Below are 12099 nucleotides of genomic sequence, written 5' to 3'. Positions count from 1 at the left end.
AATTCCAAAAGTCTTGGAATTAGCACCATCTGTGCATGTAAATGTAAATGTGGTGGTTATGTGGTCCCTCACTATACACTGTTTTTCTCACTTTGATGCTTTCACATACTGGTTTTATTTTTCTTTCTTTCATTTCTAAATTTTCTTTTATTGGTACATACACATGTATGTGTCCATTTTGACTTTGGTTTTCTGATATCCGACAGGATCACTGGTCACATGACATGCTGGTAAGCAAGTAAAATATAATTTCGTTAGTAATTAATAATTTAATTTGAATGTTTTATTTTTAAAATATTTTTAATTTAAACTTTTTGTTGTTATGATGTAATTAATGGGAAAATATAGGAAAACCTTGTACCATAAAATAAAAAAAAAAACTTTTCCATTTTCCAAAAAAAGTATATGTATAAAACATTTCTAAGCATCAGCTTAAGAAAAAGTATTACGGCTACAATCTATTCTGATACATCACACATTTTCACTGATGATCCAATAAAAACATAAAACCCAGGATAGAGCGGCTGAGTGAATGTGGTCTGTTCTGTGTGGATGAGGCTCATTGTGGTCAGAGACGCTGTAGAAGGACAGAGTTCCTGCACTGTTATCCACATACACTCCCTATTCTACTGACAGCTTCTGATTGGCTTCACAGGAAGAACAGTCTTTATGTTATTGTGTCTGAATGAGTAACTGTCAGGAGAGCAGAACAAACTCCAGGACTGATCATTATATCCAAACCAACACTCATCACCCCATCCCTTCCTGCTGATGCTCTTATATGACACTGATATGTCCACACCAAACATCCCACTCCACTCAAATCTCCCAGTAACAGCGTCCACACACACTCTCTCTCTACACAACACCTGAAGATTATATCCATCAAATCTGTCTGGATGATCAGGATACTTCTGCTCTGTGAGAGTACCAGAAATTACTCTGTTCCTCTCAGACAGACGGAGATATTTATTTATTGTGTTTGAATCCAAAGTGAGCTGATGGGAATCTGATGAAGATAAAACACAAAACAATAAGGAATAATGAATGTCTTTGATCTATTAATGTAACTGAAATCTTCACATTCAGTGTATCAGCACAGCAGTGCCTCAGTACCAGAGTTTTTTGTGCAAATCATCATTTACATGATCAGTTATAAAAACTCTTGTTTCATGTTTTCTTTCACACTGATGCTGGCATTCCCACTGCAAGCATTATTGCTCAATTCTGATTTATTGCTCACATCAGACTGAGGTCACATAGCAGAACATCTGACCTTAATCAGATTTAGGACCACATATGAAAGTGGCCCAAATCACGTTGTTTCTACCGCCGCTGAGTGGCGCTTTAATCACAGGTTTTCAAACAAGCGCATCAAAACATATACAGTAGGTGGACATCCAAAACGTTGTTTCTACCGCCGCTGAGTGGCGCTTTAATCACAGGTTTTCAAACAAGCGCATCAAAGCACATTTTCGCAAATAGACGTCAGCTTTGCCTCACCGAAGTGTTATATTTGACTGCAGTCGGGGAAAATGAAAGAAAAAATATTTTTATATTCACAGATGAAAGTTTGGTCCCTATGAAGATATGTGCGTTTCTTAAAACGAATTCAAGCAGGATAAATGTCAAGCCTATGAGCCTGTGCTTATATTTTCTCTACACCATATTTTAGATTAGACACATTTAAATAGTGTGCAGTATTACTTATATAATATGAATTATGTGTTATATTATTAAAAAAGAAAATGTGGTTTACTTTGCATCGGACCATTAAAAGTGGTAGCCTACTGTGAGCTAGGCTTACGTGTTTTATAAATTATTTTCTTTATTTTAGTAAAACGTGAGGCACTGTATCATTTCGCTCCCATTATTTAGGCCTAATTAAAACAAGAAACGAATAAATTAAACCTGCACGATTTAACTAAATCATTGCAACTTTAAGGAGGGGATGGATTAATAAAACGTCCTCACTTATCAACAAAGTGCACACGATGTTAAAAAAAAAAAAAAAAGCTTCACTAATTGACAACTTCAGTGATTTTAAATGGAGTCTTCTTTGCTTGCTTTCATATAATTTAAGTAAAGTAAAAATAAATAAATAAAATAAATAAATAAATTGCAGCCGCATTTAAATGTAGGTTTGTATAATATTCCGTAAAATATCAGTGCAAGATTTGCTCTGCATGATGCTGAGTGCACGCAGCATTTATTCTTATTTGTCTACATATTTTATCTTCATTACAAATCTTGTTTGGTTTTAATTTTGGATAATTGCATGTAAAAAAATTATTTACTTTGTAATGCATATGCAAAATGTGAATTATTATTTATATTCAAGTGTTTGTGCAAAAAATTATTAATGCGCATGCATGACAGGGAGGCACCCTCTCGATCACGTAATTTTTTTCCTAATAATGAAATAACTGAAAATTGTGGCGTCTCACATACATGAGAAATATATCTACAGAAAGCTTGAAATGTCTTTTAAACGAATCAATTCAAAACGAAAGCATTATGTAATCTGTGAAGGTTGTATTTCTGTTTAAAGGCGCGTCCATGTGGAGAGAGTCAGCACTGTGAATTTCATCAATTGCAGCCGACAAGAAAACATTTGTTTATTAATAAATAATTAAAATGTCTCCTTTTTCATAATTATTAGGCTACTTCTGCCTGTGCTTTGTGACGAACTTAATGCATGTTCTTGAGCGTGGAATATATTAAGGCTGGATTATAGTTGTAAATTTAATATAAATTTGCGATTAGTTGAATAATGACAAATGAACGACTAGTAACTAGAAAAATCTTACGTGGGAAGCAGATCTATTAAATACCCTCTAGACATCTCTGTTAAAGTTTTTAAAGAATTTTATACGCGTTTGCATAAATTCTTCCTTCAGAACGGTCTGTAATGGAGAGATGCCTTACTGATTTTTCCTCTGAAACACAAAAACGAAAATTGATGAATAAAATAAAATAAAATAAAATAAATATTTTATGTTTTGAGAATGATTGTGCTCAACCCTCCCCCGTGTGTTTGAGACACGCTGTCGAGCAAAGTATGTGCGGAGCGGAGTGATTCTGACTGAAGAGGAGCGGATTTTTTAAAAAGTCAGGAGCGTTGTGGTTTTCACTCACTCCAGCACCGCTCCATCACGAGTACAATTCATGCCAACAGCCCGTAATATAACTGCATATTTAGCAATAATTCACATGATAAACGTATTTAGCTATAGCTTGATACACATAATCTCTCTGATCAGAAGATTATAATGACGGCAATAGTCGAGCGGGATGTTACAGGCTAGTTCTCAAGGAATTTGTCTTCCTTTTACTGATTATTTTCGGGTTAAAGCATGATTTAAACAGATACAGCACAATCACACTCAATCGCTGTCGCAATAATGCATTCAAACAAATGTAATCTTACAGTAGGCTACTTCAATGAGCAGAAATCTGTAACAAAATGCATTGATCTGTAGATAAAATAACTGACGAAAATGTAAACTGTTATTTTCATCACAAACAAAATTTGCACAGCAGAAAGCAGCAATTATACCTTTTAATGCTGACAATTTTATTATTTTGGCATTTGGTACAAAAAGTTTGCACACAATAGCCTAATCCCCTTTGAAACTCTCCTATAATTTTTTTTTATTTATTTATTTCTTTTAATTTTATTTTTATAAGCTATTATGAACATAACATTTCAACTTTAGCCACGGAGTGAAGGCGGAGCAGTGTTTCTGGTATCAATGAACGCGGAGCGGAGTAATTATTAAATGCTCGGAGCGCGGAGGGAAATTGTTGCTGCTCCACTCTCACATACTCTCTGCTGCCGGCTCACATAGGCCTATTGTACTGCCCGAGTGAGAGAGATGTTTCGCCCTATATGAACAAGACCGTCCGGTGTAGACACGGTTAGACAGTTCTCTGCTATATTTACAAATAATTGATATAAGAAATAAAAATAAATACATAACCTAAACCAGCGGCATAACGAGATGAAAATATAGACTAGAAAACTGATTTAGGCCTACACTTGGTCTGTCCTCCGTCCATGACACTGACTCACTGCGGTTAGCTGCCAGTTTTAATCTGAATCTGAGCTCTTAACGCCGAGTGGACGACATGATGGGCTAGTATAAAAAAATAATATAATTTTATATTAAAACTTGTTTTGAACAATTTCTTTGTCATTTGAAAATTGATTTTAAGTAGGGAGGCAAAAAAAAAAAGATCGATTTAAATTGTAAATCGGATTTTTTTTTGTGAAAAAAATCGGGGATTTTTTTTTAGCCATAGGCCTATCGCCCAGCCCTAATGCAACAGTTTTTTTTTTTTTTTTTTAAGTTAAGGCAACTTCCTCTGAAATTAAATTATAATAACTAATAAACTTTATTGCGCTATACAGTAGTCAACATTTGAAGTGCTCAAACCTTTCTTTAAAGTTGTCCTAAAACCTGTTCTGCAAGTTTGAAACCCTCATAAGACTGTCCATATGAAAGAGCAAAAGATTCACACCTTTATCTCGACCCCCACAAGTTATACAGAACTACCCCAGCCCCCTCCAGCTGAACTAAACTCGGTCTGTTTGTTGGCTGTGAGGAACGGTGTATTGTCATGTTACTGGTTGAAACATGCCTGCACTCACAGCAGCCCTTCTCTTTTTATTCATTATTTTCCCGCAGCCCATATTATTATTTTTCACTAGACCAAAATAATAACAAATTATCAATTGATAATTAATCATTATTTTTGCCAAAATCATTGTTATCTGTGTACGTAGGCGTTTGCGGAAGGCTTTAAGACCAAGCGGAATCCTCCGTAAGCTGCTCCCGCTTCGCAGCGCGCTGCGGGACTCGCGCAAACTAACCCAACATTTAGCAAGACAGGAAAACATTCAGTCTGCCTGAAGGAAGACGTATTTCATTGTAAGTTAATGCTGTTAAATAGAGAGTAAAAAAAAAAAAAAAAAAATACAACTAGTGTAGGCTATTCTTAAACTTGGAGCTCATTATATAGACAAATCCGGCGAAACACGGAAGTACAGCAGTGCCGCCATTACTGCGTGCCTTGCTGCTAAGGAAGTAGCGTTAGTCCCGTAGGCGGCTGTAGCTGATTATAGCTGTACGAAAAGTTATTTTTATTTAGTTTTTTTAGTACGTATTCTGTCCAGTGATGCCGAGAAGAGTGTGTTGTGTGGGTTGGCTGTTTTAACAACAGCACAAAACTACAGGAATGGAATAAACCCGTTTGTGAAAATCCACGAACCTTTGTTGCACATTGACTGCCCATGTTCACGGCCATACGGATTACACAGAGTTCTTTACTATTAGCTAGAGATGATTAGTTCAGGTGCCGCTAGGGATCTGTCGCGTCACGTTTACAAGCACCAAAACGGTATTCATTGTTTGAATTTCATAATAAAATTGACAGAATCTGAGAGCTGAGATTGTCTCCCTCCGTGTCCTCTTTGCTTCGCGATTTTTTTCTGTGCGTGAGAAAATGGATGTGGTGTGAGAGCGTGTGAAAAGTGTCAATTGCGTGTGTCTCACATTTTATTGCATTTGTATTAGTTTGAAGAGTAAAAAAAAATCCGTGGGTCTTAACGCAATTACAATCGGCAAGTCGGTCGGACTAAAAGGGGAAAAAAATAATTAGTTGGGTTGGTCCTAAATTGACAGGGTCGGTCAGTTATGGCAAACAAGAATATTTTTAAGGATGGCCTAATAGTTATTTGAAACTTGTGAAGCTTGTGAACATATTAACAACACAGCTAGTAATGACAGCGTTCGGTTTTATTGTTGTCATCAATTAATACACTTCTTAATTACAATACATTACATATTTATACATTAATACATTATGTTGTCAATAAATTACCTTTATCAGTAAGTTTTGGCCACTGCCTGACATCATCTACCCAATTTTCCCTTTCAACAGACATTGTATTTAATGAGCAGGATCCGCTTTCATTGAAATGTCATTAGAGGGCACCGGCAAGTGTCACACCGCCACACTTCGCAGGCACGCAGTAATGGCGGCAGGCAAGATGGCGGCGCCCATAGAGTTTGCGGCGGATTTGTGTACTGAAGTACAAATCCAAACACCAGAAGCAACCTACACTCTCAGTGTTCTTTTTACTGAAAAGTATGCATTTTATTTATTTATTCACAGGCTATATGGTTGAAATAGTATTATTTTAGTTGAAAACTTTAAGTGCCATTGTTTTAAAAAATGCATCAAATGTTTCATAGACCTTCAGTTGTCATGCTTTAAAATCACATGCCATTTGTAATTTCAATGTATTTTAACCTCCTAAATTACTACCCCAATTCTATAATGGTAAAAATTTATTCAGACCGATGGCATTTTTTTTATGACATTATTTATTTTTTATTTTTAGAATAGGCTAATTGTAACATAAATGGATGAATCAAAACAAATATAACTTTTTAACTGCAGGCAGATATAGGCCTATATTATTGTACATTACAAATATTTGGATCCCTTATTTTATTAAAGAATAAATACTTACTTTCTTCAAGAATAAACATTATAAATAAATAATTAAAGAAATAACCTCTATTAGCCCTTATTTGTAGGTTGTAGGAGATATGCGAGCGATTCATAGATTTAAAAAAGAAAAAAAGTGGTTGCTTGGTTTCAGAAAACGAATACAGCTCGTAAAAAAATGCTATGATGAAAAAGTAATGCTAACTTATTAATTCATAGAAATAATTTAATTTATTTATTTTTTTCGAGATTCAACTTGAATTTCAATACTATTAAACTGACTTTAAAATCTGAAGGAGTTTATAAGTTGAAACTGTAAAATGTCACAGTGCATGCTAGCCTAAATGAACTTGTATCTTGTATAGTATCCGAAGACTTGAGTGCATGTTAGCATAAAACTAACCACAGTTTTTTTTTTTTATTTTTTTTTTTTAAATGAACAATTCCTGTATAAAATGTGACAGCAACTTTTATATCAAACATTTTGAAATCGTCCACAGCTGAGCAACGCGAGTGTGAATGTGATGCACAAAGTCATTTTTAGATGCAATGGAAAAATAAAGCTGGATAAAAACATACACGGAAACCCGCTAAAAAATAAATTACATTTGTGAGAGTTGCATTTTATTACATTCAGAAATAATAACGGCAGGCCTAATAATGCTATAGGCTAATGTACCAACAGGACATTTTTTAGTTCCCTTCACTTTACAACAAATCCTTTAAATTTAAAAAAATTATCAGAACAGAACAAGAATTACAAATATATAATTCTAATGGATAAATATAATTGCAGCAGGCTATATAATAATATAGGCTTATAAACAACAACAAAAATAATAATAATTAAAAATAATTTAAAGCGATACATTATGTTGGGCTTATCTCTCTCATTCGGGACAAATCCAAACATGTTGCCCATTTGAAGCTAAACTCTTATTCATGAGGTAAAAATAGGCTTTGGATTTCACATGTGTTTCAGTATCGACGAAAAAAAAAATCATAATTAGCAAAATTATGCCAAAATGGCCCGCTGCTCGCGCCGCATGGCTCAGTGAACGACTGCTGTTTCCAATGAATATGTGCGCGTGAGGCACCAGCGCGATCAAAGTCACAATTCACAATTATTGGTCACACAGTAAAGGCACAATTCAAAAATGCAAAGTGTTAGCAGTTTGAAAAATCAAGAATAATAACAGAGTGAATAAGAATTATTTGTAAATGCTGGACCGTTCTCATTTCGCTCTGCAAATGGAACCTGAAGATTATATATTATTATTATTATTATTATTATTTTAAACCAAGAATGAACCGAAATGAAAACATTTTAATCCATATATATATATATATATATATATATATATATATATATATACAGAGCTGGGTAGGAACGGATTGCATGTAATCTGGATTACGTAATCAGATTCCTACAGTTACTTTTTTATGGATTACATAAAACTACTTTTTAAAATACTCGTAATCAGACTACAGTTACTTTTTTATGGATTACATGATTACATTTAATTTACACAATGGTAATAAGTTGTTCACAATTCACTGATTCTACTAAATTTCCTTTTTTTTTAACGTTTATATTTTTTCCCATCAAAACATACACATACATAATTCGTTCAATCTTCTACTTCTTACAGGGGGAGTGTCAGAATCGCGCTCAGAAGAAATCAGTAACAACATAATGGAAAATGGAGGGGAACACAGCCTTTAATATGCTCTTTAATATATTTTTTGTAATGTTGATTTTTCTTTATTGTTACTACCTTAAGTGTTTTAAGATGAAATATTTAACTTAGATATGGTCTTTAATATATATATATATATATTGTGTGTCTTTTCCTCATTGTTACTATGCACTTAAAATGTTTTGAGATGGATAGAAATTCCATTGCTGTGTAAATTTAGTCTTTTTCAAAATTCATGTTTTTATGTTTTCATTGATACATTCATATACACTTCTAGTGCTTTATTAGATTAAATATTTGACCTGGCAGTGATATTGCTGTGAATTTCATGTTTTTCAATATTGTTTTTTGTAATGTAGCTGTTTTCTAAATTTACTTAATTCTAAGTAAATATCCTTTAAAATCATAAGATGTGATTTTGTTTTATTTCGTGTTGCTAGCAAACACTAACAGCAAGGTACATTAGTGTTAGTATTTTTTAAGTATTAACTTTCCATACATTGCACTTGAAAAACAAGCTATTGTGGCTCTTGTTGGTGAATTAAATATATTTTGTGGAATATATTTTTTCTTTGTATCTGTCAAAATAGTACAAGATTAGACTAATTCAATATATATGATATCAAATAAGGGTTAGCACAAATGTAATCTAAATGTAATCCAAAAGTAATCAGATTACATTACCAAAAATGTGTAATCTAAGAGATTATATTACTGACTACAAATTTTGTCATGTAATCTGTAATCAGTAACTGATAAATTCATAAGTAATCTACCCAGCTCTGTATATATATATATATATATATATATATATAATGACTGTTTAAAAAAATAGCATGCATGAGAGCCTTTGTGTAAAGGTTAATCCTTTTTTTTTTTTTTTGATGAGTAGACTGTAGCCTAAGACTATCCTATTTTTAATGGCTTTTAAGGATGTTATAATGTATATTATAATGTTATTGTTGTTTTACGTCTTCCTTTCATTTTACAATTACATTCAGTTCGCAATCCGTCCTTTGCGCCACCTGGCGGTAGTTTCGAGAATGATTTTTAACACGCGACTGATTTGCAGTTAACGCCGCGGCCCTGCGGCAGCGGTATTACCCCATTTTGGTTGTCTACCATCTGTATGAACAAAAAATTTGGATGTTGACCAGATTTTCCCTGCAGTGTGAATGTAGCCTATGTGAGTGTTTCTGCTTGTTTTCTGTGACTTACATTGTAGGAAGTGTTTCCTGGTCCTGCAAACAACATTGCCAAATATGACTGTGAAAAACAGACATAAACAGTGTAAATATCATGTCAAGAGAATACTGAATAGCTGCTTCAGGTATATTTGATTAGGACTGGAGCTAAATTCTACAGGACAGTGGGTCCCCAGGAGCAGGGTTGAAGACCTATGAATTATAAGATACTTCTAATATGATGTTCTCCATGATATGAGATGACGGAGGACTCATTTCTGAGAGCAGATGAATCTTCAGGACTTTACCTCTGTTTGAGATCTTCTTGAGCTCCTCTTTGCAAAACTCTTCCAGTTTGTCTCTCAGCTGATGGACAGATTCTATTACTCCATCAATAGAGAAGACAGACGTGCTGTGGCTCTCCTGAAAGTAACAACAATCAAATCTTTCATCTTCTCCAACGTGCAGAGAGAGATTTGTTGTATCACTGCACCACCCGGGCAGGCCGACTTACACCCCTTTGTCATTTTGTGAGCGAAGCCGCTAACGGTCTAATCAGATTCAATGATTACAGGTGCTGGTCATTATAATTAGAATATCATCAAAAAAGTTGATTTTATTTCACTAATTCCATTCAAAAAGTGAAAACTTGTTTTATATTATATTTATTCATTACACACAGACTGATATATTTTCAAAATGTTTATTTGTTTTTTTATTTTGATGTTTATAACTGAAAAGTAAGGAAACAACTCCCAAATCATTATCTCAGAAAATTAGAATATTGTTAAAAGGTTCGATATTGAAGACACCTGGTGCCACACTCTAATGAGTTAATAAACTCAAAACACCTGCAAAGGCCTTTAAATGGTCTCTCAGTCTAGTTCTGTAGGCTACACAATCATGGGGAAGACTGCTGACTTGACATTTGTCCAAAAGACGACCCATTGACACCTTGCACAAGGAGGGCAAGACACAAAAGGTCATTGCAAAAGAGGCTGGCTGTTCACAGAGCTCTGAGTCCAAGCACATTAATAGAGAGGTGAAGGGAAGGAAAAGATGTGGTAGAAAAAAAAATTGTACAAGCAATAGGGATAACCGCACCCTGGAGAGGATTGTGAAACAAAACCCATTCAAAAATGTGGGGGAGATTCACAAAGAGTGGAACTGCAGTGGAGTCAGTGCTTCAAGAACCACTACACACAGACGTATGCAAGACATGGGTTTCAGCTGAGCACTCCTTGTGTCAAGCCACTCTTGAACAACAGACAGCGTCAGAAGCGTCTCGCTTCAAAAAGGACTGGACTGCTGCTGAGTGGCCCAAAGTTATGTGCTCTGATGAAAGTAAATTTAGCATTTCCTTTGGATATCAGGGTCCCAGAGTCTGACAGGAAGAGAAGAGAGGCACACAATCCATGTTGCTTGAGGTCCAGTGTAAAGTTTCCACAGTCAGTGATGGTTTGGGGTGCCATGTCATCTGCTGGTGTTGGTCCACTGTGTTTTCTGAGGTCCAAGGTCAACGCAGCAGTATACCAGGAAGTTTAGAGCACTTCATGCTTCCTGCTGCTGACCAACTTTATGGAGATGCAGATTTCATTTTCCACAGGGGACTTGGCCCCAGCACACAGTGCCAAAAGCTACCAGTACCTGGTTTAAGGACCATGGTATCCCTGTTCTTAATTGGCCAGCAAACTCGCCTGACCTTAACCCCATAGAAAAATCTATGGTGTATTGTGAAGAGGAAGATGTTGATATGCCAGACCCAAGAATGCAGAAGAGCTGAAGGCCACTATCAGAGCAACCTGGGCTCTCATAACACCTGAGCAGTGCCACAGACTGATCCCAAAATTTAAGACCTCTTGAAATCATAATTAAGACGTTCTTGTACAATTTAAGGCCTTAAATTTGATACAACTAAACTTTAGACTTTTCAAGAGCCCGCAGAAACCCTGTATTTATTAAAAACGTGTACCCTGAGAAAAATTTAACTTGCTTAATGTACTTACATCTAAATAAACTTTCCCAACAGATCTTGAAAAGCCATTGTACATGTGAGGTTAAAATGGATCGCTATGTGTCTGAAGTGGAATAACGATTAAAATGACTCTTTACATGGTTTAGAAATTCTTTAAACTTTACTAAATCATAAAAAAACAAAAAAACAACCATCACACAATTAAAGATATTAATGCACACACTTTCTCTGAAAAACAACACTACAATCAGTTATTCTGCTGGGAAGTGTGTGTTCAGTGCAGGGATGTCTGTTTTTGTTTTGGTCTGTGTGACTCCGCCCACTGACAGTTCACCCAATAGTGTTTCTACACCCCGGGAGCGCTGAGTCTGAGGAGCCGCAGGACACATTTCTGCCACTAGCTGTCAGTATTACAAACTGTACCTTAAAGATTCTGAAAACACCTCACGAAATACAAAACCCCAATCACAGATTCATCATCCATCTCAGGAAATCTAAATGAAAAACGACTGCTGTTGAGAACGAGTGGTTCATCCTCAGTTCTTCACACCTTGGAGCACACAGATGCATTTCCAGACAGGAAGAAGTGTAAATGAGTTCTTAACGTTCATCTGTTCCACGCTTATATCACCCACACATTCATCTCAAGCCTTTCATTTTAATATAAGAAGGAAAAAAAGCCAGGACTGAATGTAAATGAGTAACACAGACAAGCATCACA

General features: G+C 35.2%; 1 long non-coding RNA gene across 1 annotated transcript; it reads right to left on the bottom strand.

The window, feature by feature from the left end:
- Positions 1-651: 651 nt before the first annotated feature.
- LOC122143936 lies at positions 652-9815 on the bottom strand. Its single transcript, XR_006159442.1, has 3 exons — positions 9712-9815; positions 9438-9485; positions 652-1009 (listed from the first exon to the last, which is right to left on the bottom strand). It is a non-coding gene; the product is annotated as an uncharacterized LOC122143936 (long non-coding RNA).
- Positions 9816-12099: the final 2284 nt, after the last annotated feature.

This window comes from Cyprinus carpio, unplaced genomic scaffold (genome assembly GCF_018340385.1).
Source record: "Cyprinus carpio isolate SPL01 unplaced genomic scaffold, ASM1834038v1 S000006537, whole genome shotgun sequence".
In the NCBI taxonomy this organism is placed as follows: Eukaryota; Metazoa; Chordata; class Actinopteri; order Cypriniformes; family Cyprinidae; genus Cyprinus; species Cyprinus carpio.
Note: the sequence above shows the minus strand (reverse complement) of the source record. Positions and strands in the feature narration are given on the sequence as shown.